This window comes from Calliopsis andreniformis, unplaced genomic scaffold (assembly GCF_051401765.1).
Source record: "Calliopsis andreniformis isolate RMS-2024a unplaced genomic scaffold, iyCalAndr_principal scaffold0002, whole genome shotgun sequence".
Taxonomy (NCBI): domain Eukaryota; kingdom Metazoa; phylum Arthropoda; class Insecta; order Hymenoptera; family Andrenidae; genus Calliopsis; species Calliopsis andreniformis.
Window position 1 is genome coordinate 22922827 of NW_027480423.1, and position 16283 is coordinate 22939109.

A 16283-nucleotide genomic window follows, 5' to 3' on the forward strand; every position below is an offset into this window, starting at 1 on the left:
CGATCTGGTGGAACAACGTCCTAGGGTGAAGCCTAGGTTGCCCGGAACGTCGAAATGACCATAACTTTCACACTGGTTGCTATTATTCCTGTTATATGATGGAAAAACTGTTGTACTTTTATTGCATTTTATGCTTCGGGCATTGACGTCTAAGGTCCTATCTATTCAATCTATTGGAGCAATGCCCTAGGGTGAAGCCTAGGTTGCCCGGAAAGTAGAAATGACCATAACTTTCACACTGGTTGCAATTATTCCTGTTCTACGATGGACAAGCTGTTGTATTTATATCGTATTTTATGCTTCTGGCGTTGACTTCTAAGGACCTAACTATTCGATCTGGTGGAGCAACGCTCTAGAGTGAAGTATAGGTTGCTCGGAATGTAGGAATGACCATAAATTTCACACTGGTTGCAATTATTCATTTTATACGATGGAATAACTGTGGTACTCATATTGTATTTTATCCTTCTGGCGTTGAATGCTTTGGCCCAAACTATTCCCTCTGGCGGATCAACGCCGTAGAGTGAAACCTACGTTGCCCGGAACGCAGAAATGACCATAACTTTTACACTGGTAGCAATTATTCGTTTTATACAATGGAAAAACTGTTATATTTATATTGTATCTTATGCTTCTGGCGTTGACTTCTTAGGCGCTAACAATTCGATCTGGTGGAGCAACGCCCTAGAGTGAAGCCTAGGTTGCCTGGAACGTACAAATGACCATCGCTTTCACACGGGTTGCAATTATTCCTGTTATACTATGGAAAGACTGTTATATTTATATTGTATTTTATGCTTCTGCCGTTGACTTCTTAGGCCCTAACTATTCGTTCTGGTGGAACAACGCCGTAGTGTGAAGCCTAGGTTGCCCGGAACGCAGCAGTAACCATTACCTTCACACTGTTTGCAATTATTCCATTTATACGATGGAAAGGCTGTTGTATTTATATCGTATTTTATGCTTCGGGCGTTGACTTCTGAGGTCGTAGCTATTCGATATGGTGGAGCACCGCCCTAGAGTGAAGCCTAGGTTGCCCGGTACGTAGAAATGACCATCACTATCAAACTGGTTGCAATTACTTGTTTTATACGATGGAAAAGCTGTTGTATTTATATCGTATTTTATGCTTCTGGCGCTGGCTTCTTGGGCCATAACTATTCCATCTGGTGGAACAACGCCCTAGGGTGAAGCCTAGGACGCTCGGAACGTAGAAATGACCACTACTTTCACACTGTTTGCAATTACTCATTTAATACGATGGAAAAGCTGTTGTATTTATATCGTATTTTATGCTTCGGGCGTTGACTTCTGAGGCCCAAACATTTCGATCTGGTGGAGCAACGCCGTACAGTGAAGCCTAGGTTGCCCGGAACGTAGAAATGACCACAACTTTCACACTGGTTGCTATTATTCGTTGTATACGATGGAAAAACAGTTATATTTATATTGTATTTAAGCTTCTGGCGTTGACTTCTGAGGCCGTTGCTATTCGATGTGGTGGAAGAACGCCATAGAGGGAAGCCTAGGTAGCCAGGATCGTAGAAATGTCCGTATCTTTCACACTGTTTGCAATTTTTGGTTGTATACGATGGAAAAACTGTTTTATTTATTTTGTATTTTACGCTTCGGGCGTTGACTTCTAAGGCCCTAACTATTCGATCTGGTGGAGCAACGCCCTAGAGTGAAGCCTAGGTTGCCCGGTACGTAGAAATGACCATCACTATCAAACTGGTTGCAATTACTTGTTTTATACGATGGAAAAGCTGTTGTATTTATATCGTATTTTATGCTTCTGGCGCTGGCTTCTTGGGCCATAACTATTCCATCTGGTGGAACAACGCCCTAGGGTGAAGCCTAGGTTGACCGGAACGTAGAAATGACCATAACTTTTACACTGGTAGCAATTATTCGTTTTATACAAAGGAAAAACTGTTCTATTTATTTTGTATTTTATGCTTCGGGCGTTGACTTCTAAAGACCTAACTATTCGATCTGGTGGAGCAACGCCCTAGAGTGAAGCCTAGGTTGCCCGGAACGTAGAAATGACCATTACCTTCAAACAGTTTGCAATTATTTTCTTTTATACGAGGAAAAAGCTGTTGTATTTATATCGTATTTTATGCTTCTGGCGTTGACTTCTATGGCCCTAGCTATTCGATCTAGTGGAGCAACGCCCTAGAGTGAAGCCTAGGTTGCCCGGAACGTAGAAATGACCATCACTTTCAAACTGGTTGCAATTAATCATGTTATACGATGGAAAAACTGTTGTATTTTTATTGCATTTTATGCTTCGGGCGTTGACTTCTAAGGCCCTAACTATTCAATCTGTTCGAGCAACGCCCTAGAGTGAAGCCTAGGTTGCTCGGAATGTAGAAATGACCATAACTTTCACACTGGTTGCAATTATTCGTTTTATACAATGGAAAAACTGTTGTATTTATATTGTATTTTATGCTTCTGGCGTTGACTTCTTAGGCCCTAACTATTCGATCTGGTTGAGCAATGCCTCCGAGTTAAGTCTAGGATGCCCGAAACGCGGAAATGATCATTACTTTCACGCTTGTTGCAATTATTCCTGTTATAGGATGAAAAGACCGTTTTATTTTTATTGTATTTTATGCTTCAGGCGTAGGCTTCTAAGGCCGTAGCTATTGGATGTGGTGGAGCACCGCCCTAGAGTGAAGCCTAGGTTGCTCGGAATATAGAAATGACCATAACTTTCACACTGGTTGCAATTATTCGTTTTCTACGATGGAAAAACTGTTGTATTTATACTGTATTTTATGCTTCTGGCGTTCACTTCTTAGGGCCTAACTATTCGATCTGATGGAACAATGCCCTAGGGTGAAGCCTAGGTTGCCCGGAACGTAGAAATGTCCATAACTTTTACACTGGTAGCAATTATACGTATTATACAATGGAGAAGCTCTTGTATTTATATTGTATTTTATGCCTCTGGCGTTGACTTCTAAGGCCCTAGCTATTCGATCTAGTGGAGCAACGCCCTAGAGTGAAGCCTAGGTTGCCCGGAACGTAGAAATGAACATCACTTTCAAACTGGTTGCAATTAATCCTGTTATACGATGGAAAAACTGTTGCATTTTTATTGCATTTTATGCTTCTGGCGCTGACTTCTTAGGCCCTAACTATTCCATCTGGTGGAACAACGCCCTAGGGTGAAGCCTAGGTTGCCCGGAAAGTAGAAATTACCATAACTTCCACACTGGTAGCAATTTTTCGTTTTATACGATGGAAAAACTGTTCTATTTATTTAATATTTTATGCTTCGGGCGTTGACTTCTAAGTCCCTAGCTATTCGATCTGGTGGAGCAACGCCCTAGAGTGAAGCCTAGGTTGCCCGTTACGTAGAAGTGACCATCACTATCAAACCGGTTGCAATTATTTGTTTTATACGATGGAAAAGCTGTTGTATTTATATCGTATTTTATGCTTCTGGCGTTGACTTCTTAGGCCCTAACTATTCCATCTGGTTAAACAACGCCCTGGGGTGAAGCCTAGGTTGCCCGGAAAGTAGAAATGACCATAACTTTCACACTGGTAGCAATTATTCGTTTTATACGATGGAAAAACTGTTCTATTTATTTTGTATTTTATGCTTCGGGCGTTGACTTCTAAGGCCCTAACTATTCGATCTGGTAGAGCAACGCCCTTGAGTGAAGCCCAGGTTGCCCGGTACGTAGAAATGACCATAACTTTCACACTGGTTGCTATTATTCGTTTTATACGATGGAAAAACTGTTGTGTTTATATTGAATTTTATTCTTATGGCGTTGAATTCTAAGTCCCTAGATATTCGATCTGGTGGAGCAACGCCCTAGAGTGAAACCTAGGTTACCCCGAACGTAGAAATGACAAGTACTTTCATACTGTTTGCAGTTATTCCTGTTATACGATGAAAAAACTTTTGCATCTTTATTGTATTTTATGCTTCTGGCGTTGACTTCTAAGGCCCTAGCTATTCGATTTGGTGGAGCACCGCCCCAGAGTGAAGCCTAGGTTGCCCGGAACGTAGAAATGACCATAACTTCCACACGGGTTGCAATTATTCCTGTTATAGGATGGAAAGACTGTTGTATTTTTATTGCATTTTATGCTTCAGGCGTTGATTTCTGAGGCCGTTGCTATTCGATGTGGAGGAAAAACGCCATAGAGTGAAGCCTATGTTGCCCGGAACGTAGGAATGACCATCACTTTCACACGGGTTGCAATTATTCCTGTTATAGGATGGAAAGACTGTTGTATTTTTATTGTATTTTATGCTTCAGGCGTTGACTTCTGAAGCCGTAGCTATTCGATGTGGTGGAAGAGCGCCATAGAGTGAAGCCTAGGTTGCCCGGAACGTAGAAGTGACCAGAACTTTCATACTGGTTGCAATTATTCGTTTTATATGATGGAAAAGCTGTTGTATTTATATTGTATTTTATGCTGCTGGCGTTCACTTCTTAGGCCCAAACTATTCGATCTGGTGGAGCAACGACCTAGAGTGAGGCCTAGGTTGCCCGGAACGTAGAATCGGCCATCACTTTCAAACTGGTTGCAATTATTCCTGTTATATGGTGGAAACACTGTTGTACTTTTATTGCATTTTATGCTTCGGGCGTTGACTTCTGAGGCCGTAGCTATTCGATGTGGTGGATGAACGCAATAGAGTGAAGCCTAGGTTGCTCGGAACGAAGAAATGACCATAACTATCATACTGGTTGCAATCATTCGTTTTATATGATGGAAGAACTGATGTATTTATATTGTATTTTATGCTGCTGGCGTTCACTTCTTAGGCCCTAACTATTCAGTCTGGTGGAACAGCGCCCTGGGGTGAAGCCTAGGTTGCCCGGAACGTAGAAATGACCATAACTTTCACACGGGTTGCAATTATTGCTGTTATAGGATGGAAAGACTGTTGTATTTTTATCGCATTTTATGCGTCGGGCATTGACTTCTAAGGCCCTAGCTATTCCACCGGTTGGAGCAACGCCCTAGGGTGAAGCCTAGGTCGCCCGGAAAGTAGAAATGTCCATAACTTTCATACTGGTTGCAATTTTTCGTTTTATATGATGGAAAAACTGTTGTATTTATATTGTATTTTATGCTTCTGGCGTTCACTTCTTAGGCCCTAACTGTTCGATCTGGTGGAACAACGTCCTAGGGTGAAGCCTAGGTTGCCCGGAACGTCGAAATGACCATAACTTTCACACTGGTTGCTATTATTCCTGTTATATGATGGAAAAACTGTTGTACTTTTATTGCATTTTATGCTTCGGGCATTGACGTCTAAGGTCCTATCTATTCAATCTATTGGAGCAATGCCCTAGGGTGAAGCCTAGGTTGCCCGGAAAGTAGAAATGACCATAACTTTCACACTGGTTGCAATTATTCCTGTTCTACGATGGACAAGCTGTTGTATTTATATCGTATTTTATGCTTCTGGCGTTGACTTCTAAGGACCTAACTATTCGATCTGGTGGAGCAACGCTCTAGAGTGAAGTATAGGTTGCTCGGAATGTAGGAATGACCATAAATTTCACACTGGTTGCAATTATTCATTTTATACGATGGAATAACTGTGGTACTCATATTGTATTTTATCCTTCTGGCGTTGAATGCTTTGGCCCAAACTATTCCCTCTGGCGGATCAACGCCGTAGAGTGAAACCTACGTTGCCCGGAACGCAGAAATGACCATAACTTTTACACTGGTAGCAATTATTCGTTTTATACAATGGAAAAACTGTTATATTTATATTGTATCTTATGCTTCTGGCGTTGACTTCTTAGGCGCTAACAATTCGATCTGGTGGAGCAACGCCCTAGAGTGAAGCCTAGGTTGCCTGGAACGTACAAATGACCATCGCTTTCACACGGGTTGCAATTATTCCTGTTATAGTATGGAAAGACTGTTATATTTATATTGTATTTTATGCTTCTGCCGTTGACTTCTTAGGCCCTAACTATTCGTTCTGGTGGAACAACGCCGTAGTGTGAAGCCTAGGTTGCCCGGAACGCAGCAGTAACCATTACCTTCACACTGTTTGCAATTATTCCATTTATACGATGGAAAGGCTGTTGTATTTATATCGTATTTTATGCTTCGGGCGTTGACTTCTGAGGTCGTAGCTATTCGATATGGTGGAGCACCGCCCTAGAGTGAAGCCTAGGATGCTCGGAACGTAGAAATGACCACTACTTTCACACTGTTTGCAATTACTCATTTAATACGATGGAAAAGCTGTTGTATTTATATCGTATTTTATGCTTCGGGCGTTGACTTCTGAGGCCCAAACATTTCGATCTGGTGGAGCAACGCCGTACAGTGAAGCCTAGGTTGCCCGGAACGTAGAAATGACCACAACTTTCACACTGGTTGCTATTATTCGTTGTATACGATGGAAAAACAGTTATATTTATATTGTATTTAAGCTTCTGGCGTTGACTTCTGAGGCCGTTGCTATTCGATGTGGTGGAAGAACGCCATAGAGGGAAGCCTAGGTAGCCAGGATCGTAGAAATGTCCGTATCTTTCACACTGTTTGCAATTTTTGGTTGTATACGATGGAAAAACTGTTTTATTTATTTTGTATTTTACGCTTCGGGCGTTGACTTCTAAGGCCCTAACTATTCGATCTGGTGGAGCAACGCCCTAGAGTGAAGCCTAGGTTGCCCGGTACGTAGAAATGACCATCACTATCAAACTGGTTGCAATTACTTGTTTTATACGATGGAAAAGCTGTTGTATTTATATCGTATTTTATGCTTCTGGCGCTGGCTTCTTGGGCCATAACTATTCCATCTGGTGGAACAACGCCCTAGGGTGAAGCCTAGGTTGACCGGAACGTAGAAATGACCATCACTTTCAAACTGGTTGCAATTAATCATGTTATACGATGGAAAAACTGTTGTATTTTTATTCCATTTTATGCTTCGGGCGTTGACTTCTAAGGCCCTAACTATTCAATCTGTTCGAGCAACGCCCTAGAGTGAAGCCTAGGTTGCTCGGAATGTAGAAATGACCATAACTTTCACACTGGTTGCAATTATTCGTTTTATACGATGGAAAAACTGTTGTATTTATATTGTATTTTATGCTTCTGGCGTTCACTTCTTAGGCCCTAACTATTCGATCTGGTGGAACAACGCCCTAGGGTGAAGCCTAGGTTGCCCGGAACGTAGAAATGACCATAACTTTTACACTGGTAGCAATTATTCGTTTTATACAATGGAAAAACTGTTGTATTTATATTGTATTTTATGCTTCTGGCGTTGACTTCTTAGGCCCTAACTATTCGATCTGGTTGAGCAATGCCTCCGAGTTAAGTCTAGGATGCCCGAAACGCCGAAATGATCATTACTTTCACGCTTGTTGCAATTATTCCTGTTATAGGATGAAAAGACCGTTTTATTTTTATTGTATTTTATGCTTCAGGCGTAGGCTTCTAAGGCCGTAGCTATTGGATGTGGTGGAGCACCGCCCTAGAGTGAAGCCTAGGTTGCTCGGAATATAGAAATGACCATAACTTTCACACTGGTTGCAATTATTCGTTTTCTACGATGGAAAAACTGTTGTATTTATACTGTATTTTATGCTTCTGGCGTTCACTTCTTAGGGCCTAACTATTCGATCTGATGGAACAATGCCCTAGGGTGAAGCCTAGGTTGCCCGGAACGTAGAAATGACCATAACTTTTACACTGGTAGCAATTATACGTATTATACAATGGAGAAGCTCTTGTATTTATATTGTATTTTATGCCTCTGGCGTTGACTTCTAAGGCCCTAGCTATTCGATCTAGTGGAGCAACGCCCTAGAGTGAAGCCTAGGTTGCCCGGAACGTAGAAATGAACATCACTTTCAAACTGGTTGCAATTAATCCTGTTATACGATGGAAAAACTGTTGCATTTTTATTGCATTTTATGCTTCTGGCGCTGACTTCTTAGGCCCTAACTATTCCATCTGGTTAAACAACGCCCTGGGGTGAAGCCTAGGTTGCCCGGAAAGTAGAAATGACCATAACTTTCACACTGGTAGCAATTATTCGTTTTATACGATGGAAAAACTGTTCTATTTATTTTGTATTTTATGCTTCGGGCGTTGACTTCTAAGGCCCTAACTATTCGATCTGGTAGAGCAACGCCCTTGAGTGAAGCCCAGGTTGCCCGGTACGTAGAAATGACCATAACTTTCACACTGGTTGCTATTATTCGTTTTATACGATGGAAAAACTGTTGTGTTTATATTGAATTTTATTCTTATGGCGTTGAATTCTAAGTCCCTAGATATTCGATCTGGTGGAGCAACGCCCTAGAGTGAAACCTAGGTTACCCCGAACGTAGAAATGACAAGTACTTTCATACTGTTTGCAGTTATTCCTGTTATACGATGAAAAAACTTTTGCATCTTTATTGTATTTTATGCTTCTGGCGTTGACTTCTAAGGCCCTAGCTATTCGATTTGGTGGAGCACCGCCCCAGAGTGAAGCCTAGGTTGCCCGGAACGTAGAAATGACCATAACTTCCACACGGGTTGCAATTATTCCTGTTATAGGATGGAAAGACTGTTGTATTTTTATTGCATTTTATGCTTCAGGCGTTGATTTCTGAGGCCGTTGCTATTCGATGTGGAGGAAAAACGCCATAGAGTGAAGCCTAGGTTGCCCGGAACGTAGAAATGACCATCACTTTCACACGGGTTGCAATTATGCCTGTTATAGGATGGAAAGACTGTTGTATTTTTATTGTATTTTATGCTTCAGGCGTTGACATCTGAGGCCGTAGCTATTCGATGTGGTGGAAGAACGCCATAGAGTGAAGCCTAGGTTGCCCCGAACGTAGAAATGACCATAACTTTCATACTGGTTGCAATTATTCCATTTATACGATGGAAAGGCTGTTGTATTTATATCGTATTTTATGCTTCGGGCGTTGACTTCTGAGGTCGTAGCTATTCGATATGGTGGAGCACCGCCCTAGAGTGAAGCCTAGGATGCTCGGAACGTAGAAATGACCACTACTTTCACACTGTTTGCAATTACTCATTTAATACGATGGAAAAGCTGTTGTATTTATATCGTATTTTATGCTTCGGGCGTTGACTTCTGAGGCCCAAACATTTCGATCTGGTGGAGCAACGCCGTACAGTGAAGCCTAGGTTGCCCGGAACGTAGAAATGACCACAACTTTCACACTGGTTGCTATTATTCGTTGTATACGATGGAAAAACAGTTATATTTATATTGTATTTAAGCTTCTGGCGTTGACTTCTGAGGCCGTTGCTATTCGATGTGGTGGAAGGACGCCATAGAGGGAAGCCTAGGTAGCCAGGATCGTAGAAATGTCCGTATCTTTCACACTGTTTGCAATTTTTGGTTGTATACGATGGAAAAACTGTTTTATTTATTTTGTATTTTACGCTTCGGGCGTTGACTTCTAAGGCCCTAACTATTCGATCTGGTGGAGCAACGCCCTAGAGTGAAGCCTAGGTTGCCCGGTACGTAGAAATGACCATCACTATCAAACTGGTTGCAATTACTTGTTTTATACGATGGAAAAGCTGTTGTATTTATATCGTATTTTATGCTTCTGGCGCTGGCTTCTTGGGCCATAACTATTCCATCTGGTGGAACAACGCCCTAGGGTGAAGCCTAGGTTGCCCGGAACGTAGAAATGACCATAACTTTTACACTGGTAGCAATTATTCGTTTTATACAAAGGAAAAACTGTTCCATTTATTTTGTATTTTATGCTTCAGGCGTTGACTTCTAAGGACCTAACTATTCGATCTGGTTGAGCAATGCCTCCGAGTTAAGTCTAGGATGCCCGAAACGCCGAAATGATCATTACTTTCACGCTTGTTGCAATTATTCCTGTTATAGGATGAAAAGACCGTTTTATTTTTATTGTATTTTATGCTTCAGGCGTACGCTTCTAAGGCCGTAGCTATTGGATGTGGTGGAGCACCGCCCTAGAGTGAAGCCTAGGTTGCTCGGAATATAGAAATGACCATAACTTTCACACTGGTTGCAATTATTCGTTTTCTACGATGGAAAAACTGTTGTATTTATACTGTATTTTATGCTTCTGGCGTTCACTTCTTAGGGCCTAACTATTCGATCTGATGGAACAATGCCCTAGGCTGAAGCCTAGGTTGCCCGGAACGTAGAAATGACCATAACTTTTACACTGGTAGCAATTATACGTATTATACAATGGAGAAGCTCTTGTATTTATATTGTATTTTATGCCTCTGGCGTTGACTTCTAAGGCCCTAGCTATTCGATCTAGTGGAGCAACGCCCTAGAGTGAAGCCTAGGTTGCCCGGAACGTAGAAATGAACATCACTTTCAAACTGGTTGCAATTAATCCTGTTATACGATGGAAAAACTGTTGCATTTTTATTGCATTTTATGCTTCGGGCGTTGACTTCTAAGGACCTGACTATTCAATCTGTCGGAGCAACGCCCTAGAGTGAAGCCTAGGTTGCTCGGAATGTAGAAATGACCATAGCATTCACACTGGTTGCAATTATTCGTTTTATACGATGGAAAAACTGTTGTATTTATATTGTATTTTATGCTTCTGGCGTTCACTTCCTCGGCCCTAGCTATTCGATCTGGTGGAACAACGCCCTAGGGTGAAGCCTAGGTTGCCCGGAACGCGGAAATGACCATAACTTTTACACTGGTAGCAATTATTCGTTTTATACAATGGAAAAACTGTTCTATTTATTTTGTATTTTATGCTTCGGGCGTTGACTTCTAAGGCCCTAACTGTTTGATCTGGTGGAGCAGCGCCCTAGGGTGAAGCCTAGGTTGCCCGGAACGTAGAAATGACCATTACCTTCACACTGTTTGCAATTATTTTCTTTTATACGATGGAAAAGCTGTTGTATTTATATCGTATTTTATGCTTCTGGCGTTGACTTCTTAGGCCCTAACTATTCGATCTGGTAGAGCAACGCCCTAGAGTGAAGCCCAGGTTGCCCGGTACGTAGAAATGACCATAATTTTCACACTGGTTGCTATTATTCGTTTTATTCGATGGAAAAACTGTTGTATTTATATTGTATTTTATTCTTATGGCGTTGAATTCTAAGTCCCTAGCTATTCGATCTGGTTGAGCAACGCCCTAGAGTGAAGCCTAGGTTGCCCGGAACGTAGAAATGAACATCACTTTCAAACTGGTTGCAATTAATCCTGTTATACGATGGAAAAACTGTTGCATTTTTATTGCATTTTATGCTTCGGGCGTTGACTTCTAAGGACCTGACTATTCAATCTGTCGGAGCAACGCCCTAGAGTGAAGCCTAGGTTTCCCGGAACGTAGAAATGACCATAACTTCCACACTGGTTGCAATTATTCGTTTTATACGATGGAAAAGCTGTTGTATTTATATCGTTTTTTATGCTCCTGGCGTTGACTTCTTAGGCCCTAACTATTCGATCTGGTGGTACAACGCCCTAGGGTGAAGCCTAGGTTGCCCGGAAAGTAGAAATGACCATAACTTTCACACTGGTAGCAATTATTCGTTTTATACGATGGAAAAACTGTTCTATTTATTTTGTATTTTATGCTTCGGGCGTTGACTTCTAAGGCCCTAACTATTCGATCTGGTAGAGCAACGCCCTAGAGTGAAGCCCAGGTTGCCCGGTACGTAGAAATGACCATAACTTTCACACTGGTTGCTATTATTCGTTTTATACGATGGAAAAACTGTTGTGTTTATATTGAATTTTATTCTTATGGCGTTGAATTCTAAGTCCCTAGATATTCGATCTGGTGGAGCAACGCCCTAGAGTGAAACCTAGGTTACCCCGAACGTAGAAATGACAAGTACTTTCATACTCTTTGCAGTTATTTCTGTTATACGATGAAAAAACTTTTGCATCTTTATTGTATTTTATGCTTCTGGCGTTGACTTCTAAGGCCCTAGCTATTCGATTTGGTGGAGCACTGCCCCAGAGTGAAGCCTAGGTTGCCCGGAACGTAGAAATGACCATAACTTCCACACGGGTTGCAATTATTCCTGTTATAGGATGGAAAGACTGTTGTATTTTTATTGCATTTTATGCTTCAGGCGTTGATTTCTGAGGCCGTTGCTATTCGATGTGGAGGAAAAACGCCATAGAGTGAAGCCTAGGTTGCCCGGAACGTAGAAATGACCATCACTTTCACACGGGTTGCAATTATGCCTGTTATAGGATGGAAAGACTGTTGTATTCTTATTGTATTTTATGCTTCAGGCGTTGACATCTGAGGCCGTAGCTATTCGATGTGGTGGAAGAACGCCATAGAGTGAAGCCTAGGTTGCCCGGAACGTAGAAATGACCATAACTTTCATACTGGTTGCAATTATTCGTTTTATATGATGGAAGAACTGATGTATTTATATTGTATTTTATGCTGCTGGCGTTCACTTCTTAGGCCCTAACTATTCGGTCTGGTGGAGCAACGCCCTAGTGTGAAACCTAGGTTACCCGGAACGTAGAAATGTCCAGTACTTTCAGACTGGTTGCTGTTATCCGTTTCATACGATGGAAAAGCTGTTATATTTATTTTGCATTTTATGCTTCGGGCGTTGACTTCTAAGGCACTACCTATTCGATCTTGTGGAGCATCACTCTACAGTGAAGCCTAGGTTGCCCGGGACGTAGAAATGACCATAACTTTCAAACTGGTAGCAATTACTCATTGTATACGATGGAAAAACTGTTGTACTTATATTGCATTTTATTCTTCTGGCGTTGAATTCTTAGTCCCTAGCTACTCGATCTGGTGGAGCAGCGCCCTAGAGTGAAGCCTAGATTAACCGGAACGTAGTAATGACCAGTACTATCACACTGTTTGCAGTTATTCCTGTTATACGAAGGAAAGCTGTTGCATCTTTATGGTATTTTATGCTTCTGGCGTTGATTTCTAAGGCCCTAACTGTTCGATCTGGTGGAGGAAGGCCTTAGACTGAAGCCTAGGTTGCCCGGAACGTAGAAATGACCATTACCTTCACACTGTTTGCAATTATTCATTTTATAAGATGGCAAAGCTGTAGTATTTATATTGTATTTTATGCTTCCGGCGTTAAGTCCTAAGGCCGTAGCTATCAGATGTGGAGCACCAACGCCCTAGAGTGACACGTAGGTTGCCGGGCACGTAGAAATGACCATTACTTTCACAATGTTCGCAATCATTCATTTTATACGATGGAAAAACTGTTGTACTTATATTGTATTTGATGCTTCGGGCGTTGACTTCTAAGGCCCTAACTATTCGATTTGGTGGAGCAACGCCATACAGTGAAGCCTAGGTTGCCCGGAACGTAGAAATGACCAGTACTTTCACACTGGTTACAGTTATTCGTTTTATACAATGGAAAAACTGTTCTATTTATTTTGCATTTTATGCTTCGGGCGTTGACTTCTAAGGCCCAAGCTATTCGATCTGGTGGAGCAACGACCTAGAGTGAGGCCTAGGTTGCCCGGAACGTAGAATCGGCCATCACTTTCAAACTGGTTGCAATTATTCCTGTTATATGGTGGAAAGACTGTTGTACTTTTATTGCATTTTATGCTTCGGGCGTTGACTTCTGAGGCCGTAGCTATTCGATATGGTGGATGAACGCCATATAGTGAAGCCTAGGTTGCCCGGAACGTAGGAATGACCATCACTTTCACACGGGTTGCAATTATTCCTGTTATAGGATGGAAAGACTGTTGTATTTTTATTGTATTTTATGCCTCAGGCATTGACTTCTGAGGCCGTAGCTATTCGATCTAGTGGAAGAGCGCCATAGAGTGAAGCCTAGGTTGCCCGGAACGTAGAAATGACAAGAACTTTCATACTGGTTGCAATTATTCGTTTTATATGATGGAAAAGCTGTTGTATTTATATTGTATTTTATGCTGCTGGCGTTCACTTCTTAGGCCCAAGCTATTCGATCTGGTGGAGCAACGACCTAGAGTGAGGCCTAGGTTGCCCGGAACGTAGAATCGGCCATCACTTTCAAACTGGTTGCAATTATTCCTGTTATATGGTGGAAACACTGTTGTACTTTTATTGCATTTTATGCTTCGGGCGTTGACTTCTGAGGCCGTAGCTATTCGATATGGTGGATGAACGCCATATAGTGAAGCCTAGGTTGCCCGGAACGTAGGAATGACCATCACTTTCACACGGGTTGCAATTATTCCTGTTATATGATGGAAAGACTGTTGTATTTTTATTGTATTTTATGCCTCAGGCATTGACTTCTGAGGCCGTAGCTATTCCATGTAGTGGAAGAGCGCCATAGAGTGAAGCCTAGGTTGCCCGGAACGTAGAAATGACCAGAACTTTCATACTGGTTGCAATTATTCGTTTTATATGATGGAAAAGCTGTTGTATTTATATTGTATTTTATGCTGCTGGCGTTCACTTCTTAGGCCCAAGCTATTCGATCTGGTGGAGCAACGACCTAGAGTGAGGCCTAGGTTGCCCGGAACGTAGAATCGGCCATCACCTTCAAACTGGTTGCAATTATTCCTGTTATATGGTGGAAACACTGTTGTACTTTTATTGCATTTTATGCTTCGGGCGTTGACTTCTGAGGCCGTAGCTATTCGATATGGTGGATGAACGCCATATAGTGAAGCCTAGGTTGCTCGGAACGAAGAAATGACCATAGCTATCATACTGGTTGCAATCATTCGTTTTATATGATGGAAGAACTGATGTATTTATATTGTATTTTATGCTGCTGGCGTTCACTTCTTAGGCCCTAACTATTCAGTCTGATGGAACAACGCCCTGGGGTGAAGCCTAGGTTGCCCGGAACGTAGAAATGACCATAACTTTCACACGGGTTGCAATTATTGCTGTTATAGGATGGAAAGACTGTTGTATTTTTATTGTATTTTATGCTTCAGGCGTTGACTTCTGCGGCCGTAGCTATTCGATGTGGTGGAAGAGCGCCATAGAGTGAAGCCTAGGTTGCCCGGAACGTAGAAATGACCAGAACTTTCATACTGGTTGCAATTATTCGTTTTATATGATGGAAGAACTGATGTATTTATATAGTATTTTATGATGCTGGCGTTCACTTCTTAGGCCCTAACTATTCGGTCTGGTGGAGCAACGCCCTAGTGTGAAACCTAGGTTACCCGGAACGTAGAAATGTCCAGTACTTTCAGACTGGTTGCTGTTATCCGTTTCATACGATGGAAAAGCTGTTATATTTATTTCGCATTTTATGCTTCGGGCGTTGACTTCTAAGGCCCTAACTGTTTGGTCTGGTGGAGAAACGCCCTAGAGTGAAGCCTAGGTTGCCCGGAACGTAGAAATGATCATTACTTTCGCACTGGTTGCAATTAGTCATGCTATACGATGGAAAAACTGTTGCATTTTTATTGTGTTTTATGCTTCTGGCGTTGACTTCTATGGCCCTAACTATTCGATCTGGTGGAGCAACGCCCTAGAGTGCAGCCTAGGTAGCCCGGAACGTAGAAATGACCACAACTATCACACTGATTGCTATTATTCGTTTTATACGATCGAAAAACTGTTATATTTATGTTGTATATTATGCTTCTGTCTTTGCCTTCTAAGGCACTACCTATTCGATCTTGTGGAGCATCACTCTACAGTGAAGCCTAGGTTGCCCGGGACGTAGAAATGACCATAACTTTCACACTGGTAGCAATTACTCATTGTATACGATGGAAAAACTGTTGTACTTATATTGCATTTTATTCTTCTGGCGTTGAATTCTTAGTCCCTAGCTACTCGATCTGGTGGAGCAGCGCCCTAGAGTGAAGCCTAGATTACCCGGAACGTAGAAATGACCAGTACTATCACACTGTTTGCAGTTATTCCTGTTATACGATGGCAAGCTGTTGCATCTTTATCGTATTTTATGCTTCTGGCGTTGACTTCTAAGGCCCTAACTATTCGATCTGATGGAGCAAGGCCCTAGACTGAAGCGTAGGTTGCCCGGAACGTAGAAATGACCATAACATTCACACTGGTTGCTGTTATTCGTTTCATACGATGGAAAAGCTGTTATATTTATTTTGCATTTTATGCTTCGGGCGTTGACTTCTAAGTTCCTAGCTATTCCATCTGGTGGAGCAACACCCTAGAGTGCAGCCTAGGTTGCTCGGAACGTAGAAATGGCCATTACCTTCACACAGTTTGCAATTATTCATTTTATACGATGGCAAAGCTGATGTACTTATATTGTATTTTATGCTCCTGGCGTTCACTTCTTAGGCCCTAGCTATTCGATCTGGTTAAACAACG